Source organism: Balaenoptera physalus (assembly GCF_965194825.1).
Source record: "Balaenoptera physalus genome assembly, chromosome: 15".
Lineage (NCBI taxonomy): Eukaryota > Metazoa > Chordata > Mammalia > Artiodactyla > Balaenopteridae > Balaenoptera > Balaenoptera physalus.
Window position 1 is genome coordinate 50886694 of NC_138894.1, and position 27494 is coordinate 50914187.

General features: G+C 39.1%; 1 protein-coding gene across 3 annotated transcripts in view; it reads right to left on the reverse strand.

Moving 5' to 3' along the window:
• Window positions 1-27494, reverse strand: part of LOC309643539 (uncharacterized protein) — a 412666-nt gene that overhangs the window by 117923 nt on the left and 267249 nt on the right. The gene's annotated exons all lie outside the window — the stretch shown is intronic.

Here is a 27494-nt window from a genome sequence, read left to right on the forward strand (position 1 = left end):
CCCAATTCATTCACATTACTCATAGTCATTCATTCCTTCTCTCTCCCTCCCTCCCCCCTTTCCCCCCTCCTCCTGCTCTGGCCCTCTTCTTTTCTCCCCTTGCTTCTCCATCTCCCTCTCAGGACCCTACAGAATCAGCCCCCTAGCCTCCCTTTCAGTCAGTTCCTTCCATTCCTCCTTGCTTGACATACCCAACTCTGCTCCACTCTCTAGACATTCACATAGCTAGCTCTCTCACTTCAAGTCTCTACTCCTTTTCAAAAACACCTCCTCCAACCATTCTATTTAACATAGTCCATTCCCCTCCCTGCCCCTCCCCAGCCTATCACTCTCTATCCCCTTACCTGGCTTTATTTTTCTTCACAGTACCTATCACTACTTGACATTGGTTATATACTTGTTTGGGTTTTTTACTGTCTGTCTTCCTCACGAGAATGTAGGTAGCTTGAGGGCTGGGACCATGTAGTGTTCACTGTGATATCCCTAGCACCTAGAAGATTTACTGGCACATAATGGGCTCTTACTAATTGTTTGAAAAAAATGAGTTGGTTGTACTGGAAAATAGCATTTTAACTCTTCTTTCCAGAGCATGAAAACTCTTCTTTCCTGAACGTGAAAGTTTAGAAACCTCCCTATTTAGGTCCTCAGGCCTTTTGTCTATCTAGAGTCTCTCATGAGGGGCTGGGGGTTATCTTTAAATCTATCTATGTGCTAATGAATCACAAATTCATATATTGCTCACTCTTACTATTCCCTAGCTCTAGACCAATATATCCAACTCTTGGATTGGACTGATTGGAATAGGATCCTGAAAGTTGGAATGGGGACCTGTGAGAAGACCCTGATGAAGCTGGGGACCTTGAGCCCCTATATTCTGAGGAGTCTTCTTTGCCAGTGGGAGTGGCCTCTCCACCTCTCTCCCCCCAGCCCCCCCAGTGTGAGGGGATTAACCCTGTACTGCCTGAGGAAACCGTGATGGTCTTCACTGAGACAGTTACCATGCAAGACGATGCTGAGTGTCCTCAGGACCTACCCTTACTACCCCTCTTTGCTTCTAGATCTATAACTAGACACAAGTCCCAACAGGCCCCTAAAGGTGAGGTACAAAGTGTGACCCATAAGGAGCTGCACTACACTTCAAAAGAACTACTTGAGTTTTCAAACTTACACAGTCAGAAATCCAGGGAATATGTGTGGGAATGGATAATAAGAGTGAGGGATAATGGCAGAAGAAACGTAAAGTTGAATCAGGCCGAATTTACTGATATGGGCTCACTAAGTAGAGAGTCTGCATCTATTGTTGCAGCTTGGGGAGTTAGAAAGGGTTCTAACAGTCTGTTTGGTTAGTTGGTTGCCTAAAACATGGACCAAAACGTGGTTCACAGTGAGCGAGTTAGAAATGCCAGACTCGCTTTGGTTTAATGTAGAGGAAGGGATTTCAAGACTTAGGGAGATTAGAATGTTCAAGTGGATTTCTCATTTAAGACCTACTCACACATCCTGGGATAGTCCAGAGACATACCTTTCACCATGACTGTGAGAAGTGAATTCATGAGGGAACCCTGGATCCTTGAAGAGCTCTTCTCTGTAGTCCAGACCTAACAGTGGAACTGTAATCACTGAATTGGGAAACCTAAATGTGATGGAAGTAATTGAATCCCCAAGTGGCAAGGGTCAAGTGGCAGCATTCAACCACCAAAGGTGGGGTGGGCATGGTTTCCATAATGGACAGTAGTCAAAGTGGCATTCAGGACAGTCTGACTCCTGCAGACCTATGGCACTGGGTAATTAATCATGGTGTTCCTAGAAGTGAAATAGATAGAAAACCTACTAAATTCCCACTTATCTGTATAAGCAGAAAAGTTCTAGGTCAAGTGAACAAAAATCTAACATGAATCATAAAAACAGAGTCACGACCCTCAATCATTTCCCAGCCTGAGCCAGTTTACAGAACAAGAACCTGATTCTTTGTCCCCAGGAATGAAGGGGAGGACGCATCACCTTGAGGAAGGACCCCAGTATACTGTCAAAAATTTATGCTGTTAATCTTATTCTCAGCCATACCCAAAGGGACCTATAGTCTTTTATCAGGATAGCTATGTTTTAGGGAAAGGTAATAATCAGAACTTTTGGGGACTGCTGGACACTGGCTTTGAACTAACACTAATTCCAGAAGAACCAAAATGTCACAGTGGTCCACCAGTCAGAGAAGGGGCTGGAAGTAAGATGATCAATAGAGTTTTAGCTCAGGTCTGTCTCACAGTGGGCCCAGTGGGTATCTGGACCTATCCTGTGGTTATGTCCTGAGCTCCAGAATGCATAATTGGAATAGATGTACTCAACAACTGGCAGAATTCCCACATTGGTTCCCTGACCATAATTGGCTATTATGGTGGGAAAGGCTGAGTAGAAGTTACTTGAACTGCCTCTCCTAGGAAAATAATAAACCAAAATCAATGCCTCATTCCTGGAGGGATTGCAGAGATTAGTGCCTTCAGGAAGGACTTAAAATAAGCAAGAATGAGGATTCCCACCACATCCCTATTCAACTCACTTATTTGGCCTATGACCAGCTACAGAAGAGCAACCTCCAGTTTCACAGAATTATGATTTATGTTCCATAGTGGTGGTGTCCTCTCTTGGACACTAGGACCTCCAAACCCACACAGCCCAAGGTTTAAGGAGAAGAAACAATTCCTTCAGTGGATTATAAGTTAAAATGGTGATAGAGGCAATTTCCACCTCCACCTATCAAACATGAAGAGTGTAGTGCCTGACAGATAAACAGCCTGCTCTAGAATGTTCTTTCCTCAATCTTTACATGGCCAGCTTCTTACTTATAGACCCAGCTCAAATGTGACCTCCTCAAAGAGGTCTTACATGACCACCTGTTGTCTAAAGTAATGCATTCTCCCCATGCCTACAATCACTCTATCTTATTCATGTTTTATTTCCTTCCTAGCATTTCACATGTTCTAAAATTATTTTTCATTTCCTTTTTATTCTCTTCCTTCCCCAACTCCATGAACCCTGTGATTTTGTCTTATTTCTTCAGTACCTAGAACAGTGCCTGATATATAGAAAATGCTCCAAAAGTACTTTTGAATAACATAAGGATTAATGGCCTCCAAGAAAAGAGGCAAGAGGGAACCATGTGCCAAAGTTCAAGTGTGAGCTAGAAGATTCCTAGAGAAGGAATCCTTTTGCTACAAGGGGGAACTCAAAAGTATATTTCTAGAACTGACAAGAGCATTCTAGAATGTTCTGTAATGATTTGTACTCTTTATCTTAAAGTGATAATAATAGTGTATGGATTCAGAAGGGAAATCTTTAAGCCTAATAGTTTGATTTAATTATGGGGGCAAAATGAAAATATTGATTTTTGAGAGAAAGAGCTCTAGAAGTGACCCATATTGCCCCCATTAAAAGAGGCAAAATGCGGTTTGGAATGTGTAGTTTGAGAAGGACTTGTTTGCATTGTGAGGACTGTGAAGAAATCTGTGAGATCTGTGAGAAGGACTGTGTCTTATTCCTCCATATCATGTCATCACCCAGAAAAGCTCCCGGCAATAAGGATGGGAGGTGGAAGGGTTGGAGGAACTTTGTGAAATGCTTTAGCATCCACAGCACAATGAAGTCAGGTCACACCCAGAAACAAACTGCCACCATGGAAAATGCACCATCTGAGGTGCCTTGCATTTCCTAGGAGGAAAGTGACAAACCACAATGCTGTAACTTCTCGCCCATTTGACCAAACAATCCCAATCCTGTTGTGTTTGTCTGAGGCACATAGTGGGTATGTCTGTTCCCCATTACTAACTTATTGATCTGGACTTAGGAACAATTTGGGAATAGGGACCAGGAACAATTTGGGAATAGGGACCGTAGCCCACATCACATCAGTCACAGATAACAAACCACACACAACAAGTACCCTAGTTTATAAATAATAGGCCCTCCAAGAACCCACATGACATCCCGAGTGCTGGATGGTACTTCTGAAAGCTCTCAGAGAGCTGAAAATCACACACAGGCAAGCAAGTCCCTGCTGAATACACATCTAAGGAGCTGTGCATGCATTGTTTATTCCAGCAACTTTATGGAATAAATTACACACAACAAATTAGTTTCAGATGGTAGGATATGAATAGCTGATATGCAGTATAAAGGAAAGTGAACTCCCACTTTTGACCCAACTACTTCCCATCTCAAGCATCTCAGACTCAGAATCCAAATGCAATCCATTTTTGAAAATGCAATGGAGATCAGAAAGTTGATAAGTGGTGAGGATTAGAGATTTCAAAAAGCAACTTATGAGTACTATTAACTCATTATATTGTCCCTATGATTTTTGGTTGTTCATGTATGTGGAAACCATGGGTAAAACTGAACCCATCCTTTCTCCTTCCCTTCGTTATGCACACAATCAAAAATAAATCTTTTCCTGACATTTCCAGCTGAACAGAAATTTCATAATAAATTCAACCCAACACACATTTTAAAAATCTCACTGCATAACACTCTGGGACAATCACTTATGTTCCTAAAAGAGACATAATGTCTTTTTTCCTCCCCACCAATCTTTTTTTTTTTTAATTAACATTGTAAAATTGACTTCTTTTGGTGTACAGTTCTATGAATTTTTACTACATGTATAGTCATGGAACCATCACTACAATCAGGGTTACAGAACAATTTTCACACCCCCCAAATTCTCTGGTGCTACTACTTTATAATCCCCTACCTACCTTTAACCACTGGCAAACTACTGGCCTATTCTCTATCACTATGGTTTTATCTTTTTAAGAATGTCAAGAATATAACCCTTGTCATGTAACTTTTCACTCAGCAAAATGCCTTTGAGATTCATCCAAATTGTTGCCTGCCTTAATAGCTTGTTCCTTTTCATTGCTGAGTAGTATTCCATTGTGTGAATGTGTCACAGTTTGTTTATCCTTTCACCCATTGAAGGATACTTGAGTTATTTCCAGTTTGTGGCAATTATGAATAGAGCTGCTATAAACATTTGTGTACAAGTTTTGTTGAGAATGTAAATTTTCATTTCTCTTGGGTAAAAATCTAGGAATAGGATTACTGGGTCACATGGTACATGTATGTTTAACAGTATAAGAAACTGCCAAACTCTTCCCAGATGGCTGTATATAATGTTTTTTTCATAAGTAAAATAATGAAAACCATTAAAAGTGACCCCTTGATAGCTTAATCACTCATGTTTAGGTGATTCCAATAATGTTATTCACCATGATAAAATATTGCCCCTAAAATAATCAGAAGCATTTGATTTCATTTTTTTTCTTTTCACTTTTAAAGCTTAATCAAGTCTTTAATATTTTAACATTATTTTTAAAACAAAGTTACATGTTTGACAATTGTAGAAATGTAAAGCCTAAGGAATCTACTTACAAATGAGGAAACTTTAATGAGAGAGAAAGAACCAGGGGAAGTTTTTATCACAGCTAAGTTTGAGCAATTTAGCCCAGTGTCATATGCATCAAGTCTAATTTTCAATTCATAAAGAAGCTTCCCCCTCCCTTCCTCCAAAAACTTCCACCCCAAGGCTAATTACGGAAGAAAATGGAACATGAGCACCAGCCAGAAAAGATTCACAGTTGCCACTCTTCAGTTGCTACTTTAATGGAAAACACATGTGCAAGATACCACCCAGGAGACAACTGACCAGTGTGTTCTGTAAAAACGAACATCACCAGAAAATAAGCCACACGAGATGGCTTACTCTCTTGGACAGGCTGAGCCCAGAAAGAGGGTTGATAGTGTTTTTGTTCTTATATAAGTATGTGCTGGTCCAAAGATGAGATGCTGGGACAGAAAAATAATCTGTAGCAATAATATTGAAGGCAATGATGTGAATTAGCCCTCACTACTTATCATCTCATCTATATGCCCTGTAATCAGCTTACAATCACATTTGCAAAGTTAACATAAGAAGAAATCCTACAACAGAATTGGAAGAAAGGGCATAGTGATGACCGTAAATAATAATGCTAAAACTCATTAGCTGCCTCCTACTACAGGTAGCCAACACTGTTCCAAGTGCCGTACACACAGCATCTCATTATACCCCTAATTTACCGGGTAAGGATGAACTCCACTGTGTTAGCTCAGGTTGCCATAACAAAATATGTAGACAGGGTAGCTTAAACAACAGAAATTTATTTCTCACAGTTCTGGAGAAGAATGTGATCAAAGTGCCAACCAGTTAGGTTCTTGGTGAGGGTTCTTTTCCTGGCTTGCAGAGGCCACCTTCTAGCTGTGTCCTCACATGGTGGAGAGAGAGAGCAAGCAAGCTCTCTGGTCTCTTCTTGTAAGGAGACTGATCCCATCATGAGACCCCCACCCTCATGACCTCATCAAAACCTAATTTCCTTCCAAAGGTCTGTCTCCAAATACCATACATTGGGGGTTAGGGCTTCAACATATGAATTTGGGGGAACACAATTCAGACAATAGCATCCACTTTACAAATAAATGATGTTTTGACAGGTTATGGAGTTTACAACGGATCATTCAGTCAACAATCTGCAGAGCTTGAACTTGAGTCCAACGGCTGTCTGACTCTAGGGAATAATATCTACTATTTTTTGACTGCCCACTAAGGGCTGGGTGCCTCTACACAGTATCTCTAATCTTCACAGAAAACTTTCCAAGTCAATATTCTTCCCATTTATAGTTGTGGAATCTCTGGCCCAACTCTGGAACCATTTGAACCTAATTTATTGCACCTAATGTATCCTAGTGGTTCTAAAAGTATGGTCCTCAGACCAGCATCATCACCTTCTTCACTTGGAAACTTGTTAGAAATGCAAATTCTTGGGCCAAGCTGCATACCTACCGAATTAGAAACTCTGGGGGTGGTGTCCACAATCCATGTTTAACAAGCCTTTAGGTGATTCTGATCCATGCTAAAGTTTGAGAACCATTTGTTACATAAATTTATTGGAATAATTAATACATTCAAAACTCAATAACAAGTGGTATATCCACTTGTTTTTGGTGCTAAAGCCTGTGGCCTTTTCCTGTACTGTACTGCCCCATCCCAACTTCACCAAGGGAAGATGTTGGGGATGAAGCATATTTTAAATGAACTGTGATTATAGAGCATAATTCTGAATTCTGTTTGGCCACTATAACGCTGATCAGTTCTCCTACCTACAGTAATGTCATACAGGGAAATGTCCGAAGAACAGTCCCTGAGAATTGACAATGGTGGTTTCTGCTGATCAGAAAACACCTGTAGTATGAGTTAGAAAACCAAGCTTTGTGAAATTGTTATTTAGGCCTGACAATTTTGTGTCCCATTTAGTGAAAATGAGAAACAATCTAGTATGGAACAAAGCAGTTCTTTAAAAAAGTGAATTCCATTCCCTTTTGATTTATTTTTAAAAATCATATTTAATCATCTAATCAATCACTGCTTTATCTACATATAGTTGCTGTATAGTTATACCATTTTTCCCCTCCAAGGAACAAGACCATATTACATCCCATTTTGGAAGTCTGGACAATTCACAAGAAAGGATAGAAGTCTGCCCATAATGGAAATGGCTAATTTTTGGAGAGTGGTGAATGAAGGTGCTTGATCTCATACCACGGGCCATTTTAAATCATTTGCAAAATCAAAGCACTTCAAAAAAGGTTATTTCCAATGCAAACATGATCATTCGCTGTGATCAATATCACCTCTAAAACATTTTATTAATATTAACAATATTAATGAACATGTGCTAGTCACTGCTCTAAGCATTTTATATGCTGTAAAACTCATTTAGCCCATGTGCTGCAACTACCGAGCCCGTGCACTCTAGAGCTGGAGCGTCACAGCTAGAGAGAAGCCTGAACGCCACAAGAAAAGATTCCATATGCCACAACTGGCCCAACGGAGCCAAATAAATATTAAAAAAAAAACTCATTTAATCATCACAAACATTTGAGGTAGGTTCTAGGAATATTTCCATTTCACAGATGAGGAAATTGAGACTCAGAAAGGTTAAGTAATTTGCCAGAGCTCCTTCGGTCAGAAAATACAGTACTCTAGAGTAGGCTTATTGAAAAGTACTTGCTGGACACTCATTCAGACATGAACCCTTGGCTCTGGATGGATGGGTTCAGTGTTGCTCTGCATCTGGATTAGTTCCAAAGGTCCATCTGTGAGCCTGCCTGACCCTTGGCCTTGGCACTCCATCTGGATAGAATAAAGCAGAGCAGCAAAGTGATGACATGGTAGACCTGACGATACCCTCCACCTAGCGAGAGACAGAGATCAAAGTGATAAAGGGACAGAGTGGGAACTGTACTTCTATTTGCCTGTTTGGTTTCCACTTGGTTCTTGAAAACAGACCTATTAATCATTTAGTTTGTGGTTTTGATACTTTCACTGATTCCTAACACATTTGACTCAATGAGGCAAGGATAGCAAGATCTATGGACATTCAAACTTCTCACGTGGAAGAGGCATTAAAATCCTTTAAAAACACATCACCAGCCAGAAGAAAGATTTTTATAATTTTCAGCTTCAGAGTTGTAGATGGTTGTGCCTTAAGCCCAAATTGGGAAAGACTTTATGTGATTTATAATAGCAGATATTCTTCTAAGTAAACTTCTCATACTCTATTCCATCTACCAAAAACAAAAGCTGTTTTCAGCAGAAAACAGCACGTTGAGGTGGAAAAGGCTTTCCAAAGAAACTGTTGTGTGTAATTTTTGATTCTGTCCTAATTTGGGAAGTTCATCTGAGTCTAAGATCATTTTGTGCAGCTGACAGGACATTTGCTCAATGGCTTTTGCCTTGCTTACCACCTGCTCCCTTTATCTCTACAGATTTCCCACTCATTCTTTTTTCCCTTCTTTCTTCCTTCTCCTCACACACACCTCCACTCCTTCCATCCAGTCTGGTTCTATTCACTTACATCTTAAAGGACACTATTAGGAAAGAGGGCAAAGGTTTTATAACATTTGGTGGGCTTTTAGTGAAGTAATTAAGGTCCTATGCTGGCCTGGCTAGACTTGTCACATGTCATGTCCGACTCCCCAAAACCGTAGATTGAGAACCTTCTATATTGGGTCCCTCTTTCATGCCTTTATAAACACTTGAATTCATTGAATATGCTGGGAGCTTCAGATAGAGCAGACACCCAGTCTCTGCCCTCAAGGAGCTCAGGCTTGCCTGGAGGGCGAAGTAGAGTGTGGGTAGTAGGTTTATGGGTAACAAAACTCTCACTGGTTAATCTTGACCCAAGTTCATTCATTTAGGAGGCAATATCCCTTAAATCTCTTTATGAAAGAGATCCTGTCAGGCATCAAATTCACAGCAAATCTCCCTGGGTCAAGGATGGAAAGCTTTCTGGTACAACAATGGGATTTGGAATCAGATCCACTTAAGTCCAAATCCTAACTCTGCCTTGGACAAGTGAATCTCATAGAGTCTCAGTTCTCTCTACTGTAAAATGAGAATAAAACCTGCTCAAGAGTCTACCTGAGGATTAAACTGAGAAAATGTCATACAAAGCATCTGGCATAATTCCTGGTACACAGGAAGTGCTCAATAAAGTTTTGTTTCCTTTTTTTTTTTGCCTTCTCCCTCCCCAGGCCTCATAGGAAGAGGGTGCAGCCTCCTAGTGAGAGGACACAAAAGAGGTTCTAATAATATTAAACACTTCAATATCACCTACTACATCCCAAGCATTATTATATGCACTTTATATATTTTAACTCATTTGATTCTCCCCCAAAACCCTATAAGTACTGTTATTATCATCTCCATTTCATAGATGAGGAAACCTAGGGACAGAGTTGCCAAGTAACTTGCCAGGATCACACAGGTAGTATGTGGTGGGGCTGTGATTTCTCCCCAGGTTATCTAGCTCTTATTCATCACCCAACTAAGAGGCAAATCAACAAAGAGGCGCTAACCTCAGCTGGAATCAGAGTATACAAACTGCACTCCTCAGTTGACAAGCTCTGCTTGGTTTGCAAGGTGGTGTAAAAATCAGGGGACTTCACATTAAAGCCTATATTTCTGACTTCCCTCAAAAAAATTTGGGAGACCCTGGCAATATACAGCCCATATCTTCAAGGAAACAAGCTGCTGACTGGTGACTACTCTCTGGACTGAGCACATGTTCTCCAATTCACCACAGTTGCCAGTGCTCACAGTTGTATTAGGTGGACCCGGCTTCGCTTTTTACCTGCACATGCATTTGAGTTTGTGATCCAGAATTAGGCAGTGCTCTAAACATAGTCCTGTCCATAAAGACAGAAGAACTACATTCAATAATGTACACCCAATCACTGAAATGTTTGAATGACAGGAAAAAACAAATGCATGTAGGAAACAGGTATGAGTAAAAAGCAATCAACAACCGGGTTCAAATCACAACCACTTGCTTATGCTTAGACAAGCCTTTGAGCCATACATGAAGGAATCGTAAACACCAGCTATTCTTCTCCACATCCCCATACCTAAACAAAAAGCCAAAAAACAGGTTTCCTTATAGGTCATAGGGCTAAGATCCATTTGCCTTTACTATTAAAAACATCCTTCTTTGTTTGGCATAGCTAGGAGAGGTAGTTTAAATTTTCCTGTACTGCTTAACCCAAATAATACCATCTAAACTATTTTTTTTCTGCCTTTAACTCTTTAGGCCTTTCTGATTGGCATGATCTCGGAGAACAGATAAATAGTAAAATTCTTCAAGAAACCTGGAAAACGTAGGGAGGGGAAGGCATGGAGCCTTCTCTGGATAAGCTTATGAGAGAAGAGAAATATCTCAATTTACAAGTAAAGAAACTGAGGTGAAAATGTTATCCTAGGCCACAGAGCCAACTGCCCAGCATATTCTGAACCCAGTCTGTGTTCTTTCCAAGACTTCACACTACCTTCCTCAGAGCCTATCTACCTGAAAATAATGTTTAAAGAAGTAATCTATGGTATCACTATTTGTACCAAAATGGTATCACACACCCTGTAAGTCTTCATAACAGATATATCTTTGGTCAGGAGGGAGCTCTAATATTACTTATCAATGACCCTGCCTTTGTAACATCTGTATTGTTTTCTGTTTTACCTTTTCAGTTTTTTTAAACTGAGGTCAGAAAAATCCTCATCTTTTTAACAGTTTATGATCATTTTATTTTATTATGAACCTGCAGTAATGCTTACTATATTTACAAATCTCTAAGTGAAATTTTTAAAACCATTTTCCTCCTCTAATCTCTCCCATCCTGCCTTCTTAGAAGTACACAAAGCATTTCAACCACTCCCAAATTCCCTCTTGTAATACCCTTAATGATTCTGAAATATTTTGTTATTCCCTAAACACCGCCCTAAAGACAAATCATTGGACTCCAGGCTCTTTGCACTGCCAAGTTGAATAGAGTTCAAATGTTCTATCTAACCAAACTCCAACTTACAACAAAGACACATATAGTAGATGATGTGTAAGATATTCTGAAAATACCAAGGCAACAGGAAAAAAATCTGTGTCATCAAGAGGTCCTCCCAGAACTTCTTGTAATCTGGAATAAGCATTTTTATCAAGATCCTGTAACCTGATCATTACACACATGTGTATATCCGTATAACTAATAAGTCAACTTTCATTTTAGTAATGTATAGCTTACAATTTCTCACATCCAAAACAATTAATATTTCAAAATTTATGATTGTTTCTCTACTTTAGATGTCAGAGCATGCACAAAGACTTGAGGAAAAAACAAAACAATCTTAGCCTGATAAAATAAAAATTTTAAATAAAATTATAAATTATTTAAAATATATTCTTTCTTTTTGAATTGACCCTTCCAAAGCATGGTATGAAACGGAGCACAAATAAGGCAGTTACCAAAAAGATATAGGACCTATTAGGATTTCCTTTTATGTTAAAAAAAAATGGCTCATGGAAGAACAGTTTTCAAAATGACCAAAGCATAGCCAGGCACCTCTTCCACTGGAAGCTTCACCAAAAGGCACACTCCCTTGAACTTGAAATTTTGATTCCAGACCCAGTTCTTGCCCAAGTTTTCTGGGAGTTTTGCTCAGCTTCAAGTCCATCCCACCTAGAAGATCTTTGGAGATATTCAAAGTTTAAGGTAAGTTCCCCTTGTTATTTTTAGAATCATAAGAACATAAAGGTAAACTATGTAAAGCCACATAAAAATGAATGAATTTAATTTTTTCCAAATTATAAGCACCTTGAAGACAAGGATTCTCCTTCTCTCTGTTAATATTGCATTACTTGCACCTGGAATAATGCACAGCACATAGCAGATAGTTAATAAATTCGGTACTTGTATGAATGGGACAGTTCTACAAATATCGCTATCGCCCTGCAACTTTCAAAGGTTCCATCACACAGTTCCCCTAATGGCTCTTTAGTTCACTAATCATAAAGCCACATAATCAGAAAGGAAATAAATCCCAGAGACCAAAGAGCAGTTTGCCTGTCCATCAGCTCACTTATTTATAGAGTTTTAGAGCTAAAAGGGATATTGGAAGTTGCCTTTGAACTCTCTGATTTTACATTGGAAGAAACTGAAGTTTAAGCTCTCAAGTTAAGTGGTTTAGCCTTGATCATCCAGCTGAGAGGTACCAAAGCGCTTCCTATTATTTCCTGCATCAGTCTCTGCTGTTAATTCCCACCACTTCCCCCTCAAAAAAGTATTTGTAGACTTAAGGATATCATCTTTAAAATTCTCCCAGAAATCTCATGTGGCTTCCCTTGGGGTATGGTGGAAAGGGGACACAGTTTTAATATAATCTACCAATAGCCAGGGGTTTTGCTCAACTGAAAAGTATGTGTTGACTAACTTGCTGGGTCTTGTTGTGGTTAGCGGGGAAGCGGGGAGGTCTTTTGAGCCCATCTGAAAACTTGAAATGTTTTATTACTCTTACGTTATTTCATGTATAGCTCGGGGGATGGGGGTAGCATGGGGTGCAATAACATTGTTTCCTGAAAGTATTGAGACAGAGGCAAAAACCTCCAATCTGACCACAAGAGGGCAGCTACAACATTTCCTCATTGATCTTTGCGGTTCTGAACCGTGACAAACTGGGCATTTTAGTGCTCAGCCTGCCATAGAATCACTGATAGCACCTTTCAACTGAATTCTCAATATGTCACAATTCTCTCATTGTGTTTCTTGGGACTTTTTTGTTTTGTTTTTAAACAAATTATTTTCCAACTTCTTTCCAGATCTAGAGAGCCCTCTTTTAGAGCTCTGTGCCAAGATTACCATCTACAAAGATCTTTGGAGACCAGTAAATCATTAAGCTAATTTGGAAACCCACAGAAAATGTTTTATTTTAATTATGTTTGACCCCAGATAAAAATAAAACCAGTAATGATCATTTGACTCCACCACACTTAATAAAGCTTATTCTAAGTGCTTTAAAGGATTTGCCAAATATTTGCTCATCTCACAGCCTTCATTCGTCATTCCCATTTTCATGATATCCTGAAATCTTTCAAGTCAAAATTTATTGTGGAATTTTATCACTGCGCTAAACAGTGGGAGGTCTGCAAACAAAGAAGCAGGGATTAGTGATAGCTAAATTCCATATTCTTATAGTTCTACAAAAACACAAAATCAAATTTATTTCATTTTCTCAGTGAATAGAGTTGAGAGTTAATTTGAAAAGTAAATGCTAGGTTGTGTGTGTGTGTGCGCGCGCGTGTATGCGCGTGTGTATGTACTCATTAATACTTATTGATAGCTAGTTTGGATATTTATCAATTTTTTATTTTGTAGTTTTTGAAGAAGTATATAGAGATGTATTTCCTTCAAGCTTTTCTTGGAGCCTTCCTTAACCGTCATATTTTAAATTGCAACCTCTCCCCACCCCCGCATATCCCGTCCCCATTCCCTGCTGCATTTTTCTCTATAGCATTTATCAATATCTGACATACTTTCTATTTTACCTGGTTTCTGTGAGTCTCCTGCACAAACACCCCCTCCCCAACTAGACCAAAAGCCCTATGACAAAGGGAATTTTGCCTGTTCTGTTTATCACCATGTTTCCAAGGCTTAGAATGGTGCTTAGCCCATTGTGGGAACTCAATTCGGCAACATGGTGAAATCACAAAAATTGGAGCATTTTTACTAGAAACTGATACTTTTACATCTCTGGTATTGCTAATTTACTTTAGTAATTTAAGGAGATCTCCTTAAAGTAGATAATAACCCTCTTAATTCAAAGTGAAGCATATTTCTTAAAGCAAGTATCTTAAACAATACTTGAGTTCATGATTATTGCTGAGAGTATCCTCCTGAATGCTCAGACCCAGCTAGGCCCTGTTTCCCAGAAGTCAATCAAACCTGGACTGAATTCTCAGTGAACATGGTCCTCCAAGAGTTTTGTCACGGCATCACATGAGCAAATCAGTGGCATAAGGGAAAGAGCAGTGACTTAGCAATAAGGAGCTTATAGCTCTGTCTGTCTCTGCTACTAGCTAACCAGGAGTGAGATGATCCATTTAAACTGTTAGTGCCTTAATGTACTTATCCAAAATATGGGTATACCACCCTGGCCTATATCAGAGAATTTGGGGATCCCATGAAATAGTGAAATGTGAAAATATTTTGGTAAGTATGGAGTATTTTTCAAGTGCAAGGTGTTATTAAAATCAGTGTTTCTTGTTCTCTGCTCTGCAGTGCCATTTGGTATAGCCAATCAACTATACTTAATGGTTTAATGGACAGTTGTAGGCTAGATACTGTTCTATCAGTTTAAGAGATGTTTGTCAGGCCCTACTTGGTACCCAGTCCCTAGGCCTTCTTTTCACCACAGCTGAGTTTATTTGTCCCTGGAAGCTCTGCCCCATTCTGTCTCTAGGATAAATCCTGATTGGAAACAGAAGGCATTTAAGGGCACTCTAGCCCCATAACAAGGAATTCACATCATGTCCCAGTATTTAGTCCAGCCCTGTCATGTGCCCCAGTGCTGGTAACTAGGTCCTTCCTTCTTTTCCTACATAATCTAATCAAGAATATTCACCTCCTCTTGGGAGCATGTTCACATAGGTATTTGCCTTAGTCCATTCAGGCTGCTGTAACAAAATACTTTAGGTGGCTCATAAACAACAAAAATTCGTTTCTCACAGTTCTGGAGGCTGGGAAGCCCAAGATCGAAGTGTTAGAAGGTTTAGTGTTTGGTGAGGACCCGCTTCCTGGCTCATAGATGGCTGTCTTTTCACTGTGTCCTCACATGGGATCTCTTTTATAAGGACACTAATCCCATTCATGAGGGCTCCACCCTCATGACCTAAGCCCCTCTCAAAGGCTCTACCTCCAAATACTGCCACATTGGGGATGAGGTTTCAACATAGTAATCTGGGGGTATACAAGTATTCAGTCTATAGAAATATTCAATAAATATTTGCAGAACAAATGAATGATAAATGGCCAGTGTCCCCCTAGTTTTGAAGCTTTGCTGAGCTATTGCCAGCATTTCCTTCATATATATATACCTCTTACCTGCTAACAAATTCACTGATGCTGGCTGACCAGTCAGCAGTCCACACTGCTGAGGATCACCTCTTCCTCAGTTCTTACCACTACAGTTGACCCTTGAACAATATGGGAATGTTAGGGGTGTTGACCCTCCACACAGTTCAAAATCCACATAAAACTTTATAGTCTCCCCTCCCCCACCCTCCACAGTGTCTCCAGTTCCAAATCCTCATATTCAACCAAACTTGGATCATGTAGTACTGCAGTATTATTTGGTATTGAAAAAAATCTGCAAATAAATGGACCTGCGCAGTTCAAACCCATGCTGTTCAAGGGTCAGCTCTGTATTCAGCCACTCTGGGGACTTTCCATGTATTCCATTAGACTCTGTAAAGCCAGCTGCTTGCCTGATCTGTTCTTGGTTGCCATACCCAGTGGATATCATGTCCTACTTGCCACTCTGTTTTCCTCAGGACATCTTCAGAGAGTGCTCCTTTGTTCCTGTTCCAGCTCATGGCTTATCCGAACTGCACACCCCTTACTGTGGTTAACTGAAAGGACGCTATTTAGCAAAGCCCTGAGAGCATACAAAACAGTGCAAGCGATCCCCAACTTCAAAAAATGTTAAATTCCAAAGGTTTGTTTGTAAATAGGTTCTCTAGCACTTGGGAATGTATTTCCCAAGTCATCACAAAAAACACATCTATATATTTTAAGAGTCATTCCTTCAAAAATATTCATTGAGTATCCCCTGCTTTGAACTAGTCACTATTCTTGACACAGGGGAAACGAAGAGAGATGAGACTCAGTCTCTTTCCTCCAGAAGTTCACAGAATAACAAAGGAGACAGTGGCAGAAACAAATAATATATATATACAAAGCAGCATGTGTAAAAATAGAGGACTGTCCACAGTCCTCTATAGCAAGAACAAGAAAGAAGAGGTGATCTCTCTGCCTGGGTGGATCAGGAAGGTTCCACAAAGAGACATTCCTGCTGAGGCCGGAAGAATGAGGAAGTGTGCACCAGGCAGATGAGTGGAGAAGGGTGTTCCTGGAATGTGATTGTCAGGCTGCCAGACCAACACCCAAGCATTAATTTAACCCCTCATGTGGATCTGCCAATGCTGCAGCACTGTCAGAGACAGAAAGGGAATAGGTTTTTGCAGGCTAGTCTGGGAAAACTTGTTTCTGTTGGGAGATCAGTTCTAAAACCTTCAGTAAGACAGAATTGGCTCTGGGCTCATGCGCACGCACACGCACACGCACGCGCACACACACACCACCGCCGCCACCACCACCTCCACCACTACCACCGCTCATCATCTGGGGCAAAGAAGAAAAGCAATTCAGTGACAGGAGGAGCAATTCTTGCACTTTCGCTTTCTTGCAAAACATTAGCTGATCCTGTGAATGCAAGGTCATCAGTAAGCTTGTAAGGTACTGCACATACTAGACAAGTCCACACCCTGAGGAGCTTAACAACTAGCTGTACATAGGCAAGACTCGTGCATATAAACTAAGTAAAAGCCCAAGGCAGTAGCTGCCAAAAGAATGACGCATGCTGTAAGCACTATACTCCTAGTCATTGCTGCTTTCTTCAGAGAATAATTCAGTCTAGTTCAACAAGTGTTTTATATTAAATGCCCACTACAGGTCTGTTGATGATGTAAGGCTGCATTCTGAATTTCTCAGGGCAGCATCCACCAGGTTCTGTAAACGCAAATAAGTTTTCCTCCCAAAAGTATTAAGTCAACTCTGGAAAGACTCTGGGGGTGCCTAATTAATAGGAATTCTGTTTTACTCAATACAGGAAACACATCAACACTGAATAGGTATGAGAAAGAATTTCCCGCCAGTGGGAACCGTCCGAATTAGAATGAACTGCCTTGGGAGGTAATAAGTTTCCCGTCAGCCTAGATAATTACTTGGCAGTGATTTTGCAGGGGTGACTCAAGCATTCAATGACCAATAGGCTCCCTTCCAATCCTGTGATTGTGTGAACTTCTGCAGCTCCCACTTGATAGCACAATAGAGGAATCTGGGAACCCCACTGCAGAACTGTCACAGTACTGCAGATTAGCTACGACTTAGGCTCATTCAGATACCAGAGCCCCTGTCAGAATGGGTGGTGAGGAAACAGAGAGAATGAGAACATATAACTTCCACCAAAAGCCTGACCAAACTCCTGGGGTCAGAGTGTCTGGGAGAGTCTCAGAATGCCAAAATCCATTAACTCTCAAAGGAGATCATGGCTATGAGACAAGGAGCAACCCAGGACAAAGACTAACTAAAAGACTAAAAATGTAGTCCCTTGAAGAAGACCTATGTAGGATTCTAGAGTATTTTGTAAAGCTCATCTGATGAGGCCTCTACAGCTCCCCAAATTTGAGGGGCCCTCCTGCAACATTAAGATGTTAAAATTCCTTTGTCCAAGAAAAGAGCATCTCCAAAGTGAAATAAGCAGGGAGTAGACACAGCAGAGTTATACAGGCCTCCTGAGTAAATATGTAGTTGCAGGATGGTGATCGCAAAAGAGAAGCAACAGCATGAGGGTCCTGGACAACCAAGGAACAAGCTGTTTAAAATCCTGGTGTCACATGGCACATCAGAACAAATTGCAAAGGAGGTAATCCACTGAGTTCCAGGTTTCCTATATCTAAAATAAGGCAACTGCTTCGATGCAGGCATGTTGGCTAACGTACTATCAAGTAAGAGAAAGAGCCACGTTTGGATCCTTATTTAACCAGTTCCAGGCTCTGTAACTGAGACAGTACAACTCCTGTGAGCTTCAGAAAGGAGGGGACTAAATTAGAAATTTTTCACAAGGTCCCTTCCAACTCTAAGATCTAGAATCCCAATGCACAAAGGAGAACATATTATGACAGAAGAAAACACTTATCAAACAGTTCATCACAAAATGTTCTGGAAGAAACAGAATTAAAGCAAAAAACCTTTAATTCAGGAATTTTCATCTGTGACTTTTTTTTTCCTTTTGGACTAAATTGTGGTTTAAATAGCTAAGCCAAATGAATGGAAGCGAAACCAAAACACCACACACCAGCAGCATTCTTATTTTTGTGGGGAGAGAAAGCAAATATGTGCTATTTGATCATGTAGGAAAGCTCAATCTACAAAGCCTCCACAGACAAAGTTCCATTAAATCAATAGGGGTTCTGCCCAGTGCCCAGGGAAACCCATCAAGAGGAGCCAAAACATTTCTTTTTTTCAAAAAGCTATCAACTTAACATTACAAATCATTTGCTGTTCTCAGGAGAATTGCCTAGTATTGCGAAACTTGATAATTACTGATTCATGACTGATTTAGGAAAAACATCGGCTTAAGTAATCAGGCCAGAGTACTGCTGCTGACCGCAATGCTGGCAGGAAACCTATCCTTTCTTTCATCATTCCTTTCATGAATGTTTAACATTCTACAAAATTTAGCTTTTAGCATATTTATAGTGGTTTGATTCTTCCAAAAGTTGGGAATACAGAACATAATAATTAGGTGCTATCAAGCACCTATATTTTCTCTGAGTTTTATTCAAGTGTCACTAACCAGAAACCCAGGAAGTTATGAGAAAATGATTTCAGAAATCAGACTTGGTAAGATATGGGTTGTTTTCTGTAACATATCAGATCTCAGACTCTTTGAAAGGACTCTACAAACACATAAACATCTCTTCTATAAACTTACAGTATGTTCTATATAAACTAGCAGGAAGAATTTAATAAATGTTTTGAGCCGACCCACACACCACAAACAACACATACCTACGTTAGGGTAATGCATGCTTCTCTCATATAAGCTTTGCTAAACAAGCACTTCATTTGGCAAGCAGATAAGAAACACATCAGAGTATATTCATCTGTACATGCCTCTGGGAAGATGTTTTCTATAAGGATAAGTGAATCTCATATCTGCAGAGAGAAAGTTATTCCCTCTCTGCTGGAATTGTTTTTCTGCTTAAAATTAAGAAATTAAGAATATTTTCTTTTCTGCAAAGGAATTACAGAGGAATTCAAGCCAAAATACTGTCCTACAGATTGAAAAAGACTGCTTCTAAAACCATATCAAATTTTCTCTTCAGATCTTTCCTTTTCTGAGATTCTCCTTTCCAAGTAAACATGCTTTTGTTAGTGAAAGGCAAACCCTTGTCATCAACTTAGTTTCTACTATCAGTCCCTAAATGCACATATCACTAAAATATCTGAATTAGAAGTCTATTCACTAAGACACATCATTGGTGTTCTTGGAGGGAAAAAGTCAAGTATTTAAAAAGCAGAAAATTCAAGTAAACATTTTAGCAGAGCTGTGGTAAATTAGTACCCTTATAGATTGCTGGTGTACAAATTGGTAGAACTCTGTTACAAGCAACTTGACAATATATATAAAGGTTTTAAATGTTTATACCCTGGATCCAAAAAGTCCATTTTGGGAAATGTATCATTAAGAAAAAAAATCAAGACTAAAATAAAGCTTCATGCACAAAGATATTTACTATCATTTATAACAGAAAAGCATAGAAACAACTTATATGTCAAACATATAGGACAATGGTTAAGGAAAAATTAATATAACCTCTCAACAGAATACTATGCAATCCATGATAAATATTTAGGAGGACTGGTAATAACATGAAAATGCTTATATTAAATTTAAAAGTAGAAGACAAACATATTATATATTATAGATAGACAGATATTAAACATTTGCTTTTAGCTATGCTTATAAAAATAAACAATAAATCCCTACAGGTAAAAAAAGATGAAAGGAAATACTGGGTAAATTTTTTTTCTCCCTTCTCCTTTTACATATTTTCCAAATTTTCTTCAATGAGCTCCTTAAGGAAACATTTAAATAAAATAAGAGAAATTCTAAGCAGACACAGATTAGAACTGATGCTCAGTATTCCTGACCAAAATTAGGTTAGGCCTGAGAGAGGCCAGAGGTAAAGAAGGGATTTTGATGGCATTAATGTTTTGAATTAATTCATTCAATGAATAGTTATATAAACTGACTGTGGGAGGAAGGAAGACAATCCTAGAAATCATAGTTAAACCAAAAGAATCATCTAGGCCACATTGTGCAGCAGCAGGAAGAATGAATCCTGGGGAGACCGAGATGTAATTTAAGAGCTGGAATAATAGAACAGCAGAGAATTCATAGGAAGAGAAACTGTCAACAAGGCAGAGAAGATCAGAAATGTTGATGCTGCAGAGATGCAGTGAGGTCAAGGAAAACAAGGAGAGGGGAAAAGTCCCTGGATTTAACGAGTTAAAGGCTAACTGAGAAACGAAGGCGAGAAATCAAATTCCAGAGGATGACTGGTGAGGAAAAGGAGGCAGTGGTGCAAAGGGAGGTGAGAAGGGGCAGCAGATTAGACCCAGGGCCCTTTGTTTTGTCCTTTACATAGTAGGGGAGACCAGTGTGAGTTTGGAGGCAAGGTGGGGAAAGGCTGACCATGAGAGACAGAAGATTCAAAGCACTGAAATAGCCCAGACCCATCCTGCCCCTTGTCTGTCCTCAGTGGTCAGAGGCTGCCTACAAACCTGCATCTGGCACAGAAGTGCACCTCAAACTGGTTCTAAGTACCTCTGGGACCCTATGTCTAAACCATCCCTTGACATAAATCGTCTCTTCTAATCAAACCATGCTTGTGCTACTTCACGCCTGTGTTCACATGACTCTTCCCTCCCCTGGGACTATTCCTTCTCTGCCTCATTCAGGGGTCCTCCTCCTCTGCTACTCGTAAATGTCAGGTTCTAGGGTCCATCCGTGGTCCTTGTATTAGTCTCCAAGGACTGCCATAACCAAGTGCCACAAACTAGGTGGATTAAAACAATATAAGTATATTTCCTCACAATTCTGGAGATGAGAAGTCCAAAATCAAAATGTCATCAGGACCTTGCTATCTCTGAAGGCGCTAGGGGAGGTCCTTCCTTACCTCTTCCTAGTTTCTGGTAGTTGGTGGCAATCCTCGGCATTCTTTGGTTTATATACGCATGACTCCAATCTCTGCCTTTGTCTTCACATGGCCTTCTGCACTGTGTATCTGCGTTTCTGTTTTCTTAGAAGGACACCAGTCATTGGATTAGGGCCCATTCTAATCCAGGTTGGCTTCATCTTAACTAATTATATCTGCAAAGACCCTATTGCCAAACAAGGTTACATTCTGAGATTTTGGGTTGACATGAATTTGCCAGGAGGGGGACACTATTCAATCCAGTACAATCCTCATCCATTCCTCAGAGAGTGGCCATTCCAGTGTGGTCTCATTTACCTCCAACCCATCTACTCATTGCTCAAGACTCTACAACCTGTATCCCCGACCTCAATCTCAGCCTCACTCTTCAGGCCCATATTTCCCATTGCTCACTGGATGTGGTTGAGCATGACATTCACAGACCCTTGAAACAAAACATGTAGACTTCCAAAAGTGAACCCATAGTGCCTCCAGTGGTTTCTGTTTTAATTCATGATAAGTCCATCTCATCTCCCAAGTGAAAAGCTTTGGCATTTTCTTCAACTTTCTCTTCTCCCTAACCACCTCCCACTACACCTGATCAGACAATAGAGCCTATGTGTTCCATCTCACAACCTTCACTCAAATCTGACTTCTCCTTTCCGCCTTCACTGCTTAAGACCTTAGCTTGGGCTCTCAACATTTCCTTAGACTACTCAGGTAACAAAAAGGTTCAACTCAGAAAAAGATTATAGAGCACCTACTGTGTGATAGTGCTAAGCACATCAAGAGGGATTAAACACAACTTTGCCCTTGTGTAGCTTTCAGTCTCAGCTGGTCTCTCCACCACCAGGCTTAATGCATTTTCTTGTAAGAAACCAAATCTGATAATGTCAGGCTGTGGCTTACACCTCTCTTTTGACTCCCCTTTTCGTACAAGTTAAAAAGCAAGTTCTTCTCTAGTCTTAGAAGACGTTTCACAATCTGCTTCCCCATGTGCCACACCCCTCACTCCCAGCCCTTTGTCACTGCCATGGTGGCTTCTTGCTCTTTCCAGATCTGTGCCTAGGAGGAGTGCTTTCTTTGATCTAATATGCCTCTCTTCCTCTGTGCCCTGCAAGCCCCTACCTACTGTTAAAGTGCAGCCCAAATAACCCCTCCTTGCTTACATCAGAATCCAACAGTCCCTGTGCCCTCACAGGACTTTGTTCCAATCCCTACATGAGTGCATTTACCACACTGTGTCGAAATTTATCTATTCACCTGTCTGTCTCCATCACTGGACTGTGAGCACACAGAAGACCACTGCCAGGTAGTACTTATTATCTCAGTCTGAATTAATGTGATTATAAATGCACCCAGCCCTCTGCTTATCTGAATCCTACCTAAGGTTCTGGGCTTGACTCAATCCCAGCCCCTTCCCCAGACTTTTTTGGGCCACTCATTCCAGGCTAGGATCATCTCCCTCCTCTGAATAGCCACACCGCTTACCTTCTGTATCACCAGCTTGGCATTCACAACATGGCACTTTGAGCTATTAAATGTCCCTGTTTTCCTTTCCGATAGACTTCAAAGCTTCTTTTCCAAAGCTTAGCTCAATACTTTGCATTAGAGTAGGTGTTCCTTAATATTTTCTGATTGGTAAATCTTTTAGCAGATGGAATTTTAGAGGAAATGAGAAGGAGTAAGATACAGGACAGGTGGTGATTTTACCTTATAGAAAGATAGAGTATATTAACTCCCATGAAACTAGAAGGATTAAAAAAGAAAATACAGGAAAATGACAGAGGAGAATACAGAAGTGCTGAATAAGATACCCTCAATCTTATAAAAAATAATCACAAAAAAATAATATACTAAGCTAAGTACACACACAAATGTTAAATGCAGCCACATAAAAACAGTTCAGAATTTACCATCTATGGGTAAAGAGACAGCAAGACTATGAATAACTATATACAGTGGAACACATCATATACACATTTAACTTATGTAAAGTTGCCTCTACAGGCTTAATAGAAAAAGAGAGGGTTAGATAAAAAGAATTATAAAGTGTGGACAATTCTGCCCACTATTCCATTACAGGAGCAAAAGATGACGAGTCAGTCAGACCCACTTGTCGTGCACCCCTCATAGTATAAGCAGCTCATAACGCTGAGACTAACTGTTGGGTTTGAAGATAAACTCGAGCCAGTTTCTTCAGTGATCTGTTTGTATAATAAAGGAAATACTAACTGTACAGAACTTGCTAAGAAAGAGAGTGTGTGTCAGTATACAGTGTAGCAGTTATTTGTGACTATATGTACTGAAATCTATAGGTGATTTAAGAGAGTTTCAAGGATATTGACTTCACATACTTTTTACATAGTGTATTAACTTTGGCACCTAATGCCCAAGTATGGTGTGACTCCTCTGCTTAAGTCAAATATTCTCTACTGATTCTTGACCCCCATTAGGAGCTCTTGTAGTACTTGCTATTTATACCGCTTATTTTGATATTTAGTCATATGCTATCTTATGCCACCATTTAACTGTCGAACATTCAGATATAAATATGATCACCTCACCAAGACTGTGAGTAAGCTGGTGAGAGTAATCACATCTTAAAGCTTTTACACCCCACAATGCATGTGGCACAGTATTAAGGACGAAACAAAAGTGCTTAATTATTGAAGAGCCATTTAATCAATGTTACTTTCTCTATAATCAAACTCAGAGTCTAAAAGGAATAACTCAACTAAATGTATGAGTTTCATATTCTCTATTGTGCTTTCTAGGGTACACTTATAGCTGTAAAATGACTGTCATGAGGAGAAAGGCCCTTGCTTGTCCCAAAATTATTCATTAAATTATTTGACTGTTATATATTCAATTGAGAAGGCTTGGAGAGACCAGTATAAAGGGTAATAAAGAAAACTATTATCATCAGCATTTTTTCTAGAAAGATAATAAAAAGTCATTTTGGGAAGGAGGGCTGCCTTTATTAGTGGCCTGGGAGGGAACATCAAATCAAGCTAAGACCGACCCACTCCTTTAGAGAAAATAGAAAACAGAGCAAAATCTCCCAGGATTAATCAACAAAATATAGATACATAAAGAGATTATCAACATTTCTTCATGTTTAACTAAATTATCATGTATCATCTCTAATTTTAAAATAACATTTTAAAAGAAAAATGAGCCTTTTGCTACTGATTTCTAACATACTATTTCCTTAAATCCTTTCATCATATTAATATAGCTCTGTCCACAGGCAGCAAGGACTCGAAGATGGAACAATTATTGAGTGTCATGGGATTATAAAGATAAGCTATTTGGATAATTTAAACTAAAAAAATAACTCGCCTTTATCTCCAGGGTAGGTTTTGGGGCCTGAGTTATTCAGATAATTTGGCCAACTTACACTTCATATCACCAGAGTAGACATTCTAAATGCGCTTCCTAACACTAGAAAAGTATTTCAAACTGTTTTCAACTTGTCCTGTGATGAGGAGATATAAGGTTAAATATCATCCCAGTTAAAAAGTAAGTTTGCTGCTATTTTTTTTTTCCTTTTTTTGCAGCTATTTTTAGTGGATTGGTCAGCTAGCTCCTTTTAACTCTTCTCAAAGTTTTTTGACATTAAAACAAATAAATTCATTCTGTTTTTTCAAGCATAAATGATATGCAATAAGCCTCAGAGAACAGAGGTTACTCATTCTGGTTATGTTTTACTTTCTTACAAACACATACTCATGCTCAATTGAACTGCCTCCAAGTGATTTTTAAGTATTAAAGGTGAACACAGCCCTCCTTTTTCAAAGATATTTTGGGCAACTGTTGTGAAACAAAATGCAAATCATTTTAGAAAAAACAACTGATGTTAAATAAAAAAGCGCTAGTCAAGAAATCACCTAAAGTTTAAGTTCACATAAAAACAAACTAAAATTAATGATGGGTAAGCACCTCATAACCTTGAACAGGAAAAACATTCAGAAATCTTGACAACAGGTTCAAGTTTCCTGACCTGCTGGACAACCTTCCCTTTCCACATCTTTCCGAGATTCCATCAGGTCCTGTTTTTCTCTCTACAATAAATTGTCATTTATCTAGAATGCAATGAACCAGAAAGTCAAAATAAACAGACTGATGTTTTCCTATGCTCCGTTAACATGCAGGTGTTTGTTGCATGCCTACTATGTTCCTAACACTGTTTCATTTGCTGCGGGCATATGAAATATGTCACAAATGTTGCTTAGAATTGTGTAACTTCTCTTTTATGAGGAAAAACTAACAAGTAAACAAGCTTTCAGAAAGGTAGTCCATAAAGCAACTTGCAACATGTCAAAAAGGTAATTCTGATTCCATCTCTAACTGCCTTATTCATCTATAACCACGAGGCAATAACAGTACATGCTCTGACAGCAAGAGGAAAATACTCTAAAATCAGAAATCTCTAAAGAGAGTCAAGTCTTTTCCATATACTTTTAGTTTCAATTGTATTTCTATTATTTGATTTTAAAATGTGACTAGTAATTCATATGTTCTATTAATAAAAATAACCTATTATCTTACATTATAAATAAATGGGGATTGAAGTCTCTTCTTATCCTAAGCAAGACCCACCGTGAGATTTTGAAAGGTCAACCAATCATTGCCAAATGATTGAGATTGTGTCCATAATGCAAATCTGTGTTATTCCCACACAGATCTGTAGCCATGTGAGCTACAAGTTGCAATTAGAAGTTTAATTTTACTTCTCTAGTTTGCATGAAAATTATTCTACAGATACAGAGAGTTTAATTAGAAATCATGATCTAATCTATGAAGAAGATCCTAGTACTCTTCCACAGAGGCTATTCATGAGGCTATTCACTTTCCCCACCCTCATAGTACACATCCCTGGGGAAATAAGAGAGTTCCATTTTTCCCTTCCAAATTAATGTGTGTCTGTTTCTAATTTTCTACCAGACCACCAATAATTGTGTCACAATGGGGAATTCAATATATGCAAAATTCTAACTTTAGAAGAGCAGAAAGAATACATACATGAGGACAGCAAAAATGTTAATTCCCCAGGGTTTCCTGTTTTAATGCCTTATTTTAGAGTATCCTGGGAATTTCTGAGGAAAAAAGATATCTTCCACAGTAAGCACTGGCAAATAAAACCAAAGAATTAAAGGTCTTCCTTTTTCCAAGAATACAAAGGAAATTAAGATACTTTTAAAAACACAAAGCCATTCATTTTCATAATTGGTTTTCCATATTAGACAGCTAATAAGTATGATTATAACTTCTATTCAAACACAACTTCTATTCATTGGTGATAATAACTTTGGCCTTTATTATTTCATATTTCTATTTTTTGAAAAATTACCTAGATGTTGGGATAAGTTAACTATCTGAGAGAAAACTAGAATTAATTTCTAGCTTTCATGTTTCAAGATAAATTCTACATGAATTATATATTTAAATATTTAAAACATAGTATTACCAAATAAAAATAAATGTGAATATTTGAGTATTCTTGAACTGGAGTAGGACTTCCTACATTTAACACAAAAACCAAAACCCATACTAGGAAATGTTGATAGATTTGATGACATCAAAACTTTAAATTTTTGGATTTATAATTCCAGAAATATGGTGTACAAGTAATGTTTCTGTACAAAATACCTATAAATTCTGAATAAAACATTTAAAAAATCTTCTAGAAGCATAGCTTAGATGTCAAGAAAATAAGGGAATTCTTCAGAGGCAAAAATGACTTAAAAGATAGAATCCAAAAAGGTAATCAAGCACTAACGTGCACAGTTGCTTGGTGGCATTTGCTGACAGTTGCTGATTTCTGGTAGTTTGGAGATTTTGATTTTGACAAGGAACAGGAGACAAGGTCAATTTACACAGAAATTAAGATTAAGATACTTCCACAAAACTGAAATCATGAAAGGAGACATTCTCAGGGAAAAGGGTAAACTGAAAAAACAAACATCAAAACAAAAACTTTTCTCCCTACCCCACAGAAGGAGGGATCTGGATTCCAGACTCTGGATTCTGGATAAA